This window comes from Antennarius striatus, chromosome 17, assembly GCF_040054535.1.
Source record: "Antennarius striatus isolate MH-2024 chromosome 17, ASM4005453v1, whole genome shotgun sequence".
Classification (NCBI taxonomy): Eukaryota; Metazoa; Chordata; class Actinopteri; order Lophiiformes; family Antennariidae; genus Antennarius; species Antennarius striatus.
This window is the reverse complement of record NC_090792.1, coordinates 2,967,501-2,982,185: the sequence shown is the minus strand read 5'-3', so window position 1 is coordinate 2,982,185 and position 14,685 is coordinate 2,967,501.

The following is a 14,685-nucleotide window of genomic DNA, read 5'->3' as shown; positions in this document are numbered from 1 at the left end:
TTAGCTTCACACTTCAGAAGTTGTTGTACTCTGTGTTGACATGGAGCCAGCGAAAAAACATGGCTCCTGTTCAAGTGCTCAAGGTCGCTGCCCATCAGCAGCACCCGCTCCTTATTGTGTACCGTCTCGCTGCGCAGCTCAAGGTCTGTGCCAACTGCCTTGAGTTTCTCCTGATCAGAGCATGAAGACATCCACATACAGTATTAACACACAACTGTAATGACGGGTCCACCTGCTGACAGCAGGAAAGAAGCATTTCATGAAAAATTTCTTGTTGAGAACTGGGTTGTGATTGTCATTTATTTGTTTTTCTGCATCTCCTTTTAAACATAATATTTTCTAGACAGATGGGCCCTGGTGAGGGGATGGTTGATTAAATTTCCCAGTATGTGGTACAAATATTTTTTCTTTCTTTCACAAATTCCATTATGGCAATGTGTTGGCAGTTTACTCCTGGTGGATTGTCCAGCAGTAGGAGTTATCATTAATACACTTCTATTATCTCTGCCTCCAAGATGACCTGTGACATCTAAAGCAATCTGTATTTGTAACCATATCATGTCTCATTAAATGCCTTTCAATTTACCTCACCTTCTCGCTTCACAAAAAAGATCCTCTGGCCCTTTTAGCTTTTCCTTTTGTAGCTATTTTAAACTTAAAAGCATCTTCTGATGCCTAATTGTTCATGACTATTTGAATCCTCACAAATAGCATCCTGATAACACTTGTCTTCACTGTACGGGTTAAGGACAACTTTTTGTGTTCACTCCAGGTGGATTCTTACTAATTGCCACTTGTCAGCCTCTAATGTTGGAATGGCGATAAAAAGAAATGGCGAGAATGCATTACATATTAGATTTACCTTTTCAGGCACTTTGCGTCTGCAGACCACCTCGAAAAGGCAATCAGACTCTCTAACAGCCCACAGTCAGAACAGACAAGACCAATAAGCGAATTACCAGTGGTGTTGGTGCTCTGTAATGGTGTTACTTTCTCCTGGAGGTCTTTCTCACACCAGAACTCAGACTTACAATCGTGTGTATTACACAAGTATCACTTTTCCTGTTGCCTCCCACTTGTTTCAGGCGCTAACTTTTATTCACACATTTTCTCATTATCACTAAATGAAACATGTAGCTGTATGTCGTGAACTCCTGCTCAGACTTCACCTGATAGGAAGTGCTGGAATATAGTGATGTGCTGCTTAGGTTCCTCTCTCTTTGAGTAGAAATCCTTTTCTTTGTTAGAAGAATCTCATATTCTTAATTAGCACTTACATACCCTCCATTTATTCCCATTTATAAAACAGTAATACTGGTGTCCTCATCTCAGGTAAATGTACTCAAATGAGTGGGAGATCGTGGCCTGCTTGATTCCCATTCAGAGCTCTTTTACAAAGAAAGACATGAGTCATCTGTCCTAAACATAAGTAACCCAAGCTCCAAAGACACGTCTTTTTCTGATCACTACTCAATAAAAGAAACTTTCGGCTGGAGGCTGAAAAAGCTTTGGACTGAAACAACTTTCATCTGCAATCATCATTAGCATGCACACAATGCATATTCATACATGTACAGTATGTATGTATATAGGGGGATGTTGTTGTTTTTATCATGAGAAAATAAGCAATCAACAGGCCTAATTATTTTTTAGGCCCCATGAGCCTAAATTTGGGTCAGGTTGAAAGTAATGTAGACTATAGACTTCCTGTAACAAAAATCTGTCACAACCTGCCTGTTATTTAATTTTTTAAAATCTATTTATTCATATTTATTGTCTCTTGGGAAAAACTGGTGCTGAGGTATGAATTGGAACCAGTGTGGGTCGGAATAGGTTTTTGAACTCTGAATATTTTGCTATTTGATCTTAACTATTGGTTTAGCTAACTGAGAAACTTAATAGAAATAAAACAGAGAAATCAGACATAAGATAGATATATAGATAGATAGATAGATAGATAGATAGATAGATAGATAGATAGATAGATAGATAGATAGATAGATAGATAGATAGATAGATAGATAGATAGATAGATAGATAGATAGATAGATAGATAGATAGATAGATAGATAGATAGATAGATAGATAGATAGATAGATAGATAGATAGATAGATAGATAGATAGATAGATAGATAGATAGATAGATAGATAGATAGATAGATAGATAGATAGATAGATAGATAGATAGATAGATAGATAGATAGATAGATAGATAGATAGATAGATAGATAGATAGATAGATAGATAGATTCGCTGCAGTTTCATTTAGGAAAAGACCTGCTGTTATAGAACCCAACTTGTCCCACATGAGCAAGCACTTTGATGACAGAGGCAAGGAAAAGCTAACCTTTAACAGACAGAACCCTTGAGCAGAACCCAAGACTCACAATGGGTGGCCATCTACCTTGACCAATAGTGGAGAAGGAGAACGAGAGACAGAGGTAGACAGACACAGAAACAATGACAGAGAAAGCAAGACAGTGGATAGAGGCATGGAGAGACCAAAACAGAGAGAGAGAGAGAGACAATGACACAGACCAGGAGGGAGAGGGACATAAAAACAAGACAGGGAGAAAATGAGCAGACAGAACATAATGCAGTTATGAATCTACGCAGTATAGAGGAAACTGCTGATGACGTTACTGATTAGAGAGCAGCTACACAGATGAAGAAACTACTGCATTACCCGTCGTAAACAAATATTAACAATAGCTATCCAGCTGACAACTTTAAACGGCCGTGCCAGCGGCACAGATCTGCCGAGGATAGTTTTGCTCTGTCATTCGGTAGAGGCTGAATGAGATATCTCTACAATTAGTCTTTATTACCATGAAATATTCTCTAGCAATTCAAGGTCCCACGATAATGAAGCCTGATTATTTTGGCAATCCCCGTGATTTTCCTTCTCGAACCACGATCAGGTCAGACAATTCTTTTCCTCTTTGGTTTATTATTCTGGGTCGTCAGCCTCTTCAAGTCTTGTTGAATTTGCAACTAAATCTCCTATAAATATCAGATACTAGTGGTAATCACACATTTCATCATGCAGCTTGCTTTTGACTTTTGACTGGGATGTGAAGGCCATGTTATAAAGGTAACTAATTTGTCTTGCTTAATGATTTTAAATTCAAGGAAATCCCATGTTGGTATACGGCTGAATGAGCTTGAAGGCAGTAGTGCTAATTTTCTCCCAACGTCAGTTAATAGCAGCCAGTTAAGTAAATTCCAATGGATCTGTAATGTGTTTACTGCGATGAATACCTCATGAATTGCTAATTTAATTTGGATTTAACACAGTTTCATTTGGATTTTTAAGCACAAAGAGCTAATTTAGATGACTGAGCTTGCAATCTGAGGTGTGTGAGTCTGTGACCATGCATCTGTGTGTCTGCGGTTCACTTCATTAGCGTCACTGTTTTACCTCAGGAAGAAATGACTGAGGGCATTGACAGCACGGCATCTCCTTTTATCCAATATTAGACAGACAGACGGGCTCCTGTTTTCATCCAAGCCTGCAGCCTGATGCCCACCGCCGATATCCATTAGGATCAGTTTAACATCGGTCCTTTCCCTACTAACCTACATGGCTATGAGAAAGAGGGCAGAACTGCCCCCAGAGCAGCCTCTGGGGCCTCCGTGAATCCTAAAGTCCCTCAGTCTGCCAACCCATTCCACTGACTTTGTGGAAGAGTTAGGCTGCTTTTATGGTTTGCTAAGTAAATGCTGTGTTGGGAACAGCTTTACTATAAAATATCAGACAGCGTAAGACTGATAAGAGTACACGCTGCACACAGAATAACTCAAAATAATACAGATGAACGACAATCACAAAGACCCAAAGCCATTGTTCTCACGCTCAGTTAAGGGGGATCCTGCCAATTCTAATAAATCTTTATTTTCTTAAGATGGCAAAAAAAAAATGAACAGGGGAGGGAGAGTCATAATAAGCGTGATTCATTTCCAGGAGTCCGAAGCAGACTGTAGGTTTGAAGTATGGTGCACAAAAGCAATCTGCTTCGCCATTCAGACGAGGAAACTTCAAAGAAACATATTTTCTGTGCTGCATTGTGGCTCATTGCCACAGGCTGATCATTGTAATGAGAGGGGAAATAACTACTGTAGGATGGATAGCTAAACAGTATAGCACTTTATACAGTGTCTCAAACTGTCTCAGTGAGTCATCACCGTGTGTCAGGAGTTTAAATGGAAGTTTAGGTTAGTTAGCTGTCAATGCAGGACTTTTAGCAGATGTAAAAGGTCTGAAAGCGCTATAGGAGCCTGTATTATACCACCTACATGATCACTTTGAGGAAATTAATAGACATCCAGTACATGAGCACTAAAGTAAATAATACTTTATTAACTCAAGAGCGAATGAGTGTTAGTAACAGTTGTATTGATAGTACAGTAATCGTAATAGTGTAATAGTCTCCACTCACAGACATTTTATGTCTATAATTGTAATTTGTAAAATAACTTTTAAGGACACACAAATGTATTACCATATTGAAATAAAAAAATAAATGTAAAATATCAAAGAGACATATCATAAAAACAACATAAATATTTCACGGTATTAGCAACAAAAGAATAACACTGAATGTACTGTATACTAATATTATATCATTATATTATTAATATATGGATTAATTCAGTTTATACATGCCACAAAGCAATAAATGATTTCATGTCCAAATTGCAAAACGTGACGAAATTTGATGGCAAGAAACTGAAAATTGTCATCAAAGCTGGATATTTTGTTTAAGCTAAGGGTAACATAGAGCTAAGGGGTCATTTTAAGTGTTAAAGTATCATTGAATTGACAAAATTATTTGGTTTTATTTTAAATGATCAGTGTTGCATGAAGTGAAAAAAAAAAGATGTTCATGCAGTTCAAAGTCTGAAAGAAGTTGAAATAAAGGTATAAATTGGAATTGATGCGATGCGGCTATCATAAATTTAAATATATACGGTAAACTAAAATCAGATGCCAGTGAAAGCAGTTGAGGAGTAATCTGATTATGGTGAATGAGGAAATGTTTGCTTGGTGTCATACAAGGATGAGTCGGAGATCTTAAAGGATTTGATGCTTCAGTATTAACGTGCTGATGAACTGAAAGAAGAGTCGGCGTTGCTAGAAGAAGAATAAACGAAGCTGAAATGTGATGTCTGTCTTATGAAGGTAGATGAGATGCTGTTTGAAGCACAAGAGATGAAAGCATCTGAAGCGTCAGCGGCAATATTTTAAAATGTGTCACGTGGATGAATGTGTAGCGGTTAAAGCAGGTGGATACGGTAAAAATGAAAGTAATTAAAACGCATTTTAAACGATGTAATGATAGGATGGACCATTTAATACATTCAGCCTTTAAGAAAATTTGTTAGTATAATGGCAACAAAAACCTTCCAGTTTGGAATGACAGTTTGATGGATGACTTTGGGGAGGTCTAAAGTCACGTTTTTAAAATGGTCAAACTGTAAAAGTGTTGATTTTAACAAGAGGATGGTTTTTTTCTGTCAGTCAGTTGCACTAGAATTTTAAACGCTGCCTTTCCAGTTTCCAAGCACAATAGAATGACATGATATAAGGGCTAGTTAGCAGAGCGAGAACAGGCAATAAGTGATCTAACAGGAAATGATAGCTACATAAAATAGTGTTATTATTATACTTTTTTTCGCCACCAAAACTTTTGTCAGCATTGGTTCAAATGATCAGAGCTTTAGTAAACGGAGGGATGTCATTATTAGAGAAGAACAAAACTCCCAGGACGAATGAAAAGCTCACATGTTCAGGTTTTCTGACAGCCTTTGTTCTGTCCTGTCCTGTAAATACTAAACACTTGTTCACACACATTTCACCTCGAACATTCTTTAATCAGTTTGACAAGCTTTGGCGATGGTAACACATTTGAACTTGGATTTTTGATGCATCGCTTCACATCTGATAAAATTGCGACTTTAAATTCATCAGCGCGTTCTGAGAGGGAGTGATTTTTATGGGTCTTGTTAAGACGCCTGCCCTGCCTGTTTCATTTGAGCTGCTTTTCTGTCTTTTATTTTCTGCTCTTCAAGTCATGAACTATGCATCTATAGCTCAAAGGTACCAGTAAGTGTCCAGTCCAGACCCACTCTCTGTGTTTGTGATGGAATTTCATGTCTCATATAGTGCTCATCATGCTTTATTATCCATGCTTGTGAGCCTGTCGGACACCTGCTCTGCTCTGCCTATAGCTATGATTGCATCATTTGCATGTGCTGTGTTTTTTCCTCTCACGCTACTCACCAGCAAATATGCATTTATAAACCATTTGTTGCAAGCATTTGTTCATTCCACGGATGCAGTGAATGATGCCTGATTATTAGGCTGTGCACATGCTCCTTTCAGCTGGCTTTCAAAGCTACACTCTGTGGCCATGAATCCCAAACTCAGCATCGACTTGATGATGGAATAACTAGAAACGAATAAAGCTGCAAATGTATTTCTCCAAAAAATTCAAAAGGGATGTATCCTGTCTTTTATGGGCATCCAGCAGCATCTTCCAGCTCGGACCGTTGTATCCAAATGTTGCTTAATGCATCTACCGGTGGCACAGACGGATTTACTGCAAAAAAATAATAACAACACCACCACCCCCTCTCCTGCATGGAAATCTATTTAACACACTTTGTTGCATCTCTGTTGTGATATAGTGCATCCGCTATGAGGCTGCTGTTTTCTGAGGGTGTTGCTTTGTCCCTCCCTGGTTTTCTTGAATCAAGAACAAAGGTTTTTCAGTCTGTTTCAACTTCTTTTCAATCTCCTACGTCCAGGTTCCACTGGCTTCAGGTTTTGGGTCAAGCACACAGTTCACTCAATACCATGTTAAACCCTTTTTTTTAAAAATATTTCAAATGAAAATAAAGTAATCAAAGCTTTTTAGTCACGTTTTTAATCATCGTTGTATTCACTGCTAGTGCAACAAAACACACACGCACGCACGCACGCACGCACGCACGCACGTGCACACACACACACACACACACACACACACACACACACACACACACACACACTGTATTCTGTCTGCATGTTGAATGCAGATCCAAACTCATCAGTTTAGGTTTCAAACCCAGAAACTTCTTGCTGCTCGGATTCTAACCAAAAAGGCTCCAAAAATCCCTTCTTCTGTACAAATGTAGACAAGGCAGTCTGTGAAAAATAAATAGTACGTCATTTTTGTCATTTTACTTTTAATTGAGTGTCATCACCAACAAAAACAAGTAAGAAAACTGAATTGATGACTCTAAAACAAACATAAACCTGAAGATGCATGTGATTGCGTGCTTATCTCTCTATGTGACCCTGTCATGAACTGAAAACACATTCAGGGTGAACATAGGCAGATGGGATAGGCTGCATCCACAGGATGCACAGGATTAGTGGACTCATAAAAAGAAAAAAAAGAAAAAAGAGTGAAATCAACTCTTGATCAAGGTAAGTACATTTGAAAATGAATGAAAAAGGATGAGTAGAAATCAACAACAGATTTAACCATGTCATGCTTGTAAGAGATCATTTTATTTCTGTGAAATCCATCCATATTGAACAGATTCACACCTCTCGTTTACAAGCAATGCATTATGTTTAATGCTGACATGATTACAGTACAGACTTTTGTATACAGTAAGACAAGAAGGAGTGACGACGTGGATGCTGTAAAGGCATGAATTCCACCTGACTTTATTGAATGGGAGTCCGTGCTCTGACACATACACCTTTCATTAACCCAGAATTGTTTTATTTGCCTAAGCTTATCTTTACCTGTACCACTGAATATTTACAAATATGCAAATACTAAATTAGAATTCCAATCATCCACCAAACCACAACCGTAATACGATACAGGGGTCCTGGGCAGACAAAGCTGATTTGTGTTATCAGATTTTTCTTTAGGGGGTTTATTTATGCCTTGTTGCTCTTGTTACCATGGCACCTTCAGACACTGTAGAGCGTCAGCCTCACTCTCATGTCTGCTGATTTAAATTCCTCCAGACATCCTTCCTATACCGCCAAGGCATTAAGGGACTCCCAGTCGATACAGTGACAGTCTCTGGAATGAAGCCAAGCGGAGACAGCCGTCTGGGTTTCCCGTGCATCTTTTTTATCCTGGATCAAACAATCCAAAGGACAACATGAAACATGCAGCACCGGCGCTTCTTTGTTTTCTGCTCCCTTTTTTTTGGGGGGGGGGGGGGGGGGCGCTGAATGTGCTGTAATGATTATTCAGACTGCTTCACTCTCCAGACGTGCTTGAAGTGACATTTTGCTGTCTGCTGGTTCAGTCCAACTCATCTTGCAGCACCTGCTGATACATAGATGAATATATTCAGCAGCAGATGATCTTTGTTACCCCAATGCACTGCAGCTTTTTTAGCTCATTATTCAGTTCAGCGAACATGCAATTCTTTACGTAGTGATTGCAGATGACATATTGTCCATAAATCCACTAAGTGAAGGACCCAAGAAGGTCTAGCAGTGCTACCTTAAAGCTCTACCCAGCTTTTAATCTTAACTTCTGGTATTTCAGTGCCTAAAGTCAAAATAAATTTAAAAAAATGTCCGTCTACAGACATCTGACAGATTTATCTCCTGTACTTATGCCTTTCATTCTGTTGGTAATTGCTCTTAGCCCCTCAGGTTGCCGTCAATTCTTTCTGCCTAATTAGCTCTCTTGACCGCCTGAGCATGGTCTGACCTCTTCATCCACTAAAGGTGCTGAACTCTACCTCATCACTTTGAATGCCTGCTGAGGACAGATTCCTGGACCAAAACACGCAATTAAAATAGGTTGTTTGCAGCACACATTTGAAAAGATTTGTAATATGTTTTCAATTATTAATTGAATAAATGAGCACATGTGCTATCGGTGTTTGATGTAAAGTCGGAGCAGGATGCATATGAACCATTTTTTGATATTAAGACAGACTTGTAATACACATAGTTGGTTAAAACTTAGCAGGGAATGCACCAAATTAATTGGCAGCTGACTGCCGTGAAAGCACGAGTGTGTCTAGAGAGAGTGAATTTCAGTTGAACAATAGGGCTATTTTAAGCTGACTGGGAGGCTTGTTAAACAGAAAATTAATGTTTGAATTAATCATCTGGCTTTGCTTTTCTTCTTCTGTGATTGAGATGTGGAAGGAAAACGGGCAGCGACTCTTTATTTGCAAAATATTCATTTCTAATTATCGAGTTGGCCGAAAGCATCTTTCCAGTAAAGAATGATGAGAGGAAAAATAGAATGATGTGCAGCTTTTTTTCCTCTATCCTTCATCCGTCAAGATGAAATTATATCACCGGGTTTAGTTTTTTTTTTTTCCACCGCTGAGAGTGAGATGACTCGGATCGGCTGCCTCCAGGGTTAACGTTCACATATCTACTGAAAGTGCAAGTGAAACCCAGAGGACATGCCTTGTATGACAATTGTTTTTCACTGCCTCAGCACAAATTGCACTACACACCTCCGGGCACCCAGTTGCAAATTTTCGTACAGATGTAAGGCTCTTCCAGGAGCATGTCTCTATAATCTCAGTCCACACTAACACCACTCAGGGGAGATGTCTGTAAAATGACGTCACACTGAAAATCTCCCTCCAGAGACTTGTATGATGGGTCATTTCAGTTCACGCCCTGCGGGACTACTGGTGCAAAGTAATGTGCTTCTTTTCTGTTATTGCTCTCATCTTTCACACTGCACCTTTTGCTGACACACGCCACAAGCTGGGTTTTAATAGGTCATTCCATTGAGATGAGAGACTCAACTTTGACCAGAGAGAGGGGTTAAATGGTGAGCTGATGGTGCATTTTCTGCCATCACTGACAAGATTAAAATAAAATTTACTCCTCTCGTCACGATGCATTATTAAATTTAAAGAAAAAAAAGCTACACTGTGAAGGTAGAAGACTTGTTTCCACCCATTGCTTTAGCGTTCTAATTGACTTTCTTGTAAAGTGGAGATGCCTGATCTTTAATGTGAGGTTGAAACACCAAAATTGAATGAATGAATGAATGAATGAATGAATGAATGAATGAATGAATGAATGAATGAATGAATGAATGAACAAATAAGTAAGCATAAGCTTCATGTTAGCTCAGCTAGCTGTACAAACTACATTGTAAGAGTATGTGCTTTTCAAAATTCACATAAGAACTTCGTGAATGCTTTTCATCACAAACTCATTCATCCTGCTATCTATTGCTGCAACTTCAGAAGCTGTAAACAATTACAAATCTGGGGCTCCATCTGTTTTACTTTCCAAAGTTTTTGTACAGATTTTGCTTCTGGAGGAGACAGGGGACATTTTCAGTTATGATTAGACCAAAAACTATAAGTGAAGTCAGTTTCACACTAAATTTGTCGCATTTTAGTCCATAGTTGCATGAGAATTAACAGGTCAAACCTCTTGTTTTGATCAAGAATGAAGAAAATAGTGATTAACGAAGAAGAAGAATCTACAGGAATGTACTGTAAATGATGTGTGAGTACTCTAAGAAAGCTGTGCTCCTGTGTGGATGGATGGGCTGAGGAGGATTATTTCAACAATGTGGCCGTATTGGATTACAATAGTACAACACCAGCACCATCAAGGCCAACTGGCTATACCATTATTCTTTTACAGCTCCTTACCTAGGGCCTGCTGGGATCTTGTGTGAGGTGAACCTGTCAGCTCTGTAGGCCTGGATGGTTAGCGACTGACCTTTCATTATTGTCTGTGCGTTATAGTGAGCCCCAGGGCACCGAGATGAGCCACTGTTGCAAACTTCAATATTTTTTATTGATTCGGATAACTTTGAAGCATCAAAACAGCACAGATGTCTGGAGCAACCAGACAGTGAAATGTAGCAGTGATAATGACTCTGAACACAAGGATCGCAGGGACAAACTAGGGAAGGATAAGGGCACATTTCATTACAACAATATGTGTTTTGATGGAAAATTATCAAACCCTCTTTGTCAATGAAATCTATTGGCATATCATGCTATGTCATATTTTAAATAATAATAATAATGATAATAATATTAATAATAATATTTTATTTAACAGTCAAGGTTAGACTGCAGTACAATATCATCGCGGATTTTTAGTAGATAGTCACGTGATACCGTAATCGCATTTTTTGGCTTCTGTGAGACACAAAAGTGCTTTGAACAGTCGATAAGAATGTGGTAAAAGGTAATACAGATAGAAGGCGGTTGAATATCAGCATGGGGAGGGTTCATCAATGTTTAAATTACCGTAAATAATAAGATTAATAGTTTGAGGCTATATCGCGGAATTTGTTATTTGCATGTGGTTCCTGGAATGCATTAACCGCGAATAACGAGGGATCACTGTAGTCAGAATCAAATAATGCTATACAATTGTGACTAACAACCATTATTAAGGCATCTACAGCAGATATGAGACTCAATATCCTACAGGGAGTGAGAAAAGCAGAACATTGTATGATTATATTTGAATAGAAGCCAGCGCAGCTACTGAAGTACACGAGTGATGTGACGGGTGGAGGCAGCATTATGAATCAGTTGAAGATTGTGAATGGAGATCAAAACAGCGGGGAATTGTATTAATCAAGGCAAGATGTAAGAATGAACAATGACTGCAGTGCTATTGGGTGTGAGGGATGGATTAAGATGGTTAATGCTGCGAAGATGGAAGTAAGCAGATGTTGATGGTATGGGCTCGAAATGAGTCCTGCCCAAGACGACACCCAAAGTTGACTTGAGCAGAAAAAGGAACAATGGCAGTGACAATGGTAATGTTTCTACAAGAGTTTGATGTGATTACTTTTCAGTTGACAAAAATGACCTCAGTTTTGTCATTACTGATCTTTAGAAAATGGGATGAAAAGATGGATTTAATTTTATGAAGGCAGTCACAGGGGGACGATGATTGGTTGAGACAAAGAGATGGGTGTCATCTGCGTAACAGTGCAAACTGATTTTAAACATTTTGAAGATATGGCCATGTGGGCCCTAAATAAAGTTAAAGAGTGTCATCTGAAAGATATGATTTAAACCAGGAATGCATCTGATCCAATTGGATACAAGTTTGTAAATGATGATGTTGTGGGAGATATCATCCATGCTTAATTCTTTCTCCTCCAGACAAAAACTTAAAAAACTATTTAAAAAAAAACCTATATATGATACCAAAGATGGTTTTCTTCATTTTTTGTGTTCCTATGAGGAATCCTATTCAGTCTGCAGTCATCAGTAGCATTTTGCGTTGAATGTAAAAAAATTAAAAACCTTGCTTTTCCTGGTATTAAACAAATGGAAAAAAGAGGTATATTTCCCTCCTGCTGCGTGATCACAAGAAAGACGGTGAGCTTCAAAACTCCACAGTAAAATACAGGAAATTCTTTTCATTTCAGTTACTGGCTAATAGGTCAAAGATCTCATGTCAAGGTGTCTCATCCTTTCTTTCTGTATTGGTAGCATAATGAAACTCTTCTCGAACAAATAAGCTGGGATGATCCTGACGGTTTCACAGAGTAAGGTTCACTTTGATTTATGTTCTCTGATGGGGCTGTGTGGGTTTGACAGATGCTTTATGATGTGTAAACTTATTCATTCAGATGCGAAGGTGTCCATGCTTCAACACTTCTACTTCACTACCTCCAAATGCTCCTTAAATCATTTAAACCGCTAAAATCAAAACATATTTGTGACAATTGATGTGTCAGGTTTTAATTATGGACGTAAAAGGAACTAGCAGCACAATATTTCTTTGCCAGAGTGTTCAGAAAAGTAGTACAGGTAATGCATTCTCAAATCAATTTAGCTCTGCTAACCGCTTGTATGAACTTCAATCATTAACTGATTTGGAATCTACATTTTTGAGTTGTCCTATGTGGAAACTAGACAGTAATAAATTTATTACCTTCTTCTGCTGATGTTTACAGCAGTCTCTTGGTGAAAGGGAAACGGCAATGAAAATAATAAAAGACTATTGAAGGTCCTTTGATCTTGTCTTCATAACGCTACAGCAGCAGCTTGAATATTCCCTGTGAGCTTTCGCACGTAAAAAGAAAAAAGAAAGTCTTTTTTGCCATTAGCATGATAGCATCAATTGCTGTCTGAAAAAGAAGCTTTCTGTTCGAGCAGGACGCCAAATTAGCATTTCTTTTTTTCCTGACTGTCAGGTGAGTCAGGAAGGAAGGCAGCTGCTCTAAACCCTTCCAGTGATGCATTTGGTTGGTGAAGATGAGCAACAGTATAGGTCACTCATGTTTTCTTCTCTGGTCATGCTTCACTTGTGTGGAATGTATGTACACTACATACTTACTGCTGCATCTTACGCTTTTACTTCATATCTGCCACTTTTGATGTTGTCTGATCAAAAGCGGCATAATGTCACAGATTTCCATTCCCATTCTGGGGGTCGTGGGGCCCATGGCATGCTATCGCCAGAAGCTTAAAGATGAATACATGATCCAGAATTTTTCTGTGCTGCCATGACTCTGTTATTCTAAGAAGATGGACCAATTAAATCCAAACTAGAGGTTACACACTATAAGTTAACTCTATGGGTACGTGGATGGAAAATGACAAGAAACATGTTACAGCTATTCTAGCTGCTCTGTAAGGCTATATGGATACAGCGTTTGTGTTTAAAAAATGTGAAAATAAGCTAACTAAATAGTTTATAATAATAATAATGTTAACATGTGACCAATGAACCATGTCCATCTTATATTATCACGTTAAATTTTGGTGATTACCCTTAAACTCAAGGTACACCTGAGGTTGATGAGACTGTTTTTTGGGGATACTCTATTTGGTTTTGGGGATGACAGTTTCTCAGTTCACAGGAACTTGGTTTGGGCACTGGAGGGTGGATGGTTCAGGTGCAGCATGTACCACAGTATGGAGTGAGAACTGGTGGCTGTAAAGGTGCCAGTTCACCTCCTGAACACTGCCAAGATGCCCTTGAGCAAGGCACCGAATTCCAAAACTGCTCCCAGGGCACTCCCATATCACTGCCCATTATTCAACTCTCCATTTTTTTGTACAGGCCCTTTGTGTATATAATCTACCTCTCTCGCTCTCTCTCTGTAGTTATTAACCTATGAACACATTGGTTCAGACAGGTTTTTGGTAAGCTGAACTGTTCGTAAATCATTATTTATTAAATTTCAATCTATAATCACCATTTGGGGTTATTTAAACGCCTTTACTACTCTAAATACTAAAGTACTATGCCCTAAGACTTGCCAGAAATAATTACAAAGCACGAAAACAACACATAAATGAAATAAAATACTGTACTACGCTAGTGTAACTTACCTTTAGACTCCAACCCCCGAGTATCTGGCCATAGGTTGGTACTAGTCCATGAGTGAACTGGTAATGGGTCGCACAGAATGGATACATAACTTACATTATTTCCATTAAATTTATTTTCAGATTCGGAATGATATTTTGTTTTAGAAAATTACAGGATTTTCTCCACCACATCTATCTATGTCACACTTTTCATGCAAGATGATCACCTTGGTCACATGGCTCCCTTCTTAAAGGTGTCGCTCCTGTACAATAATGATGATGTCTAATCAGCATCTTGATAACGCCACAACTGTGAGTTGGGATTGATTATCTCGGCAAAGGAGAAGTGCTCACTATCACAGATTTGTGAA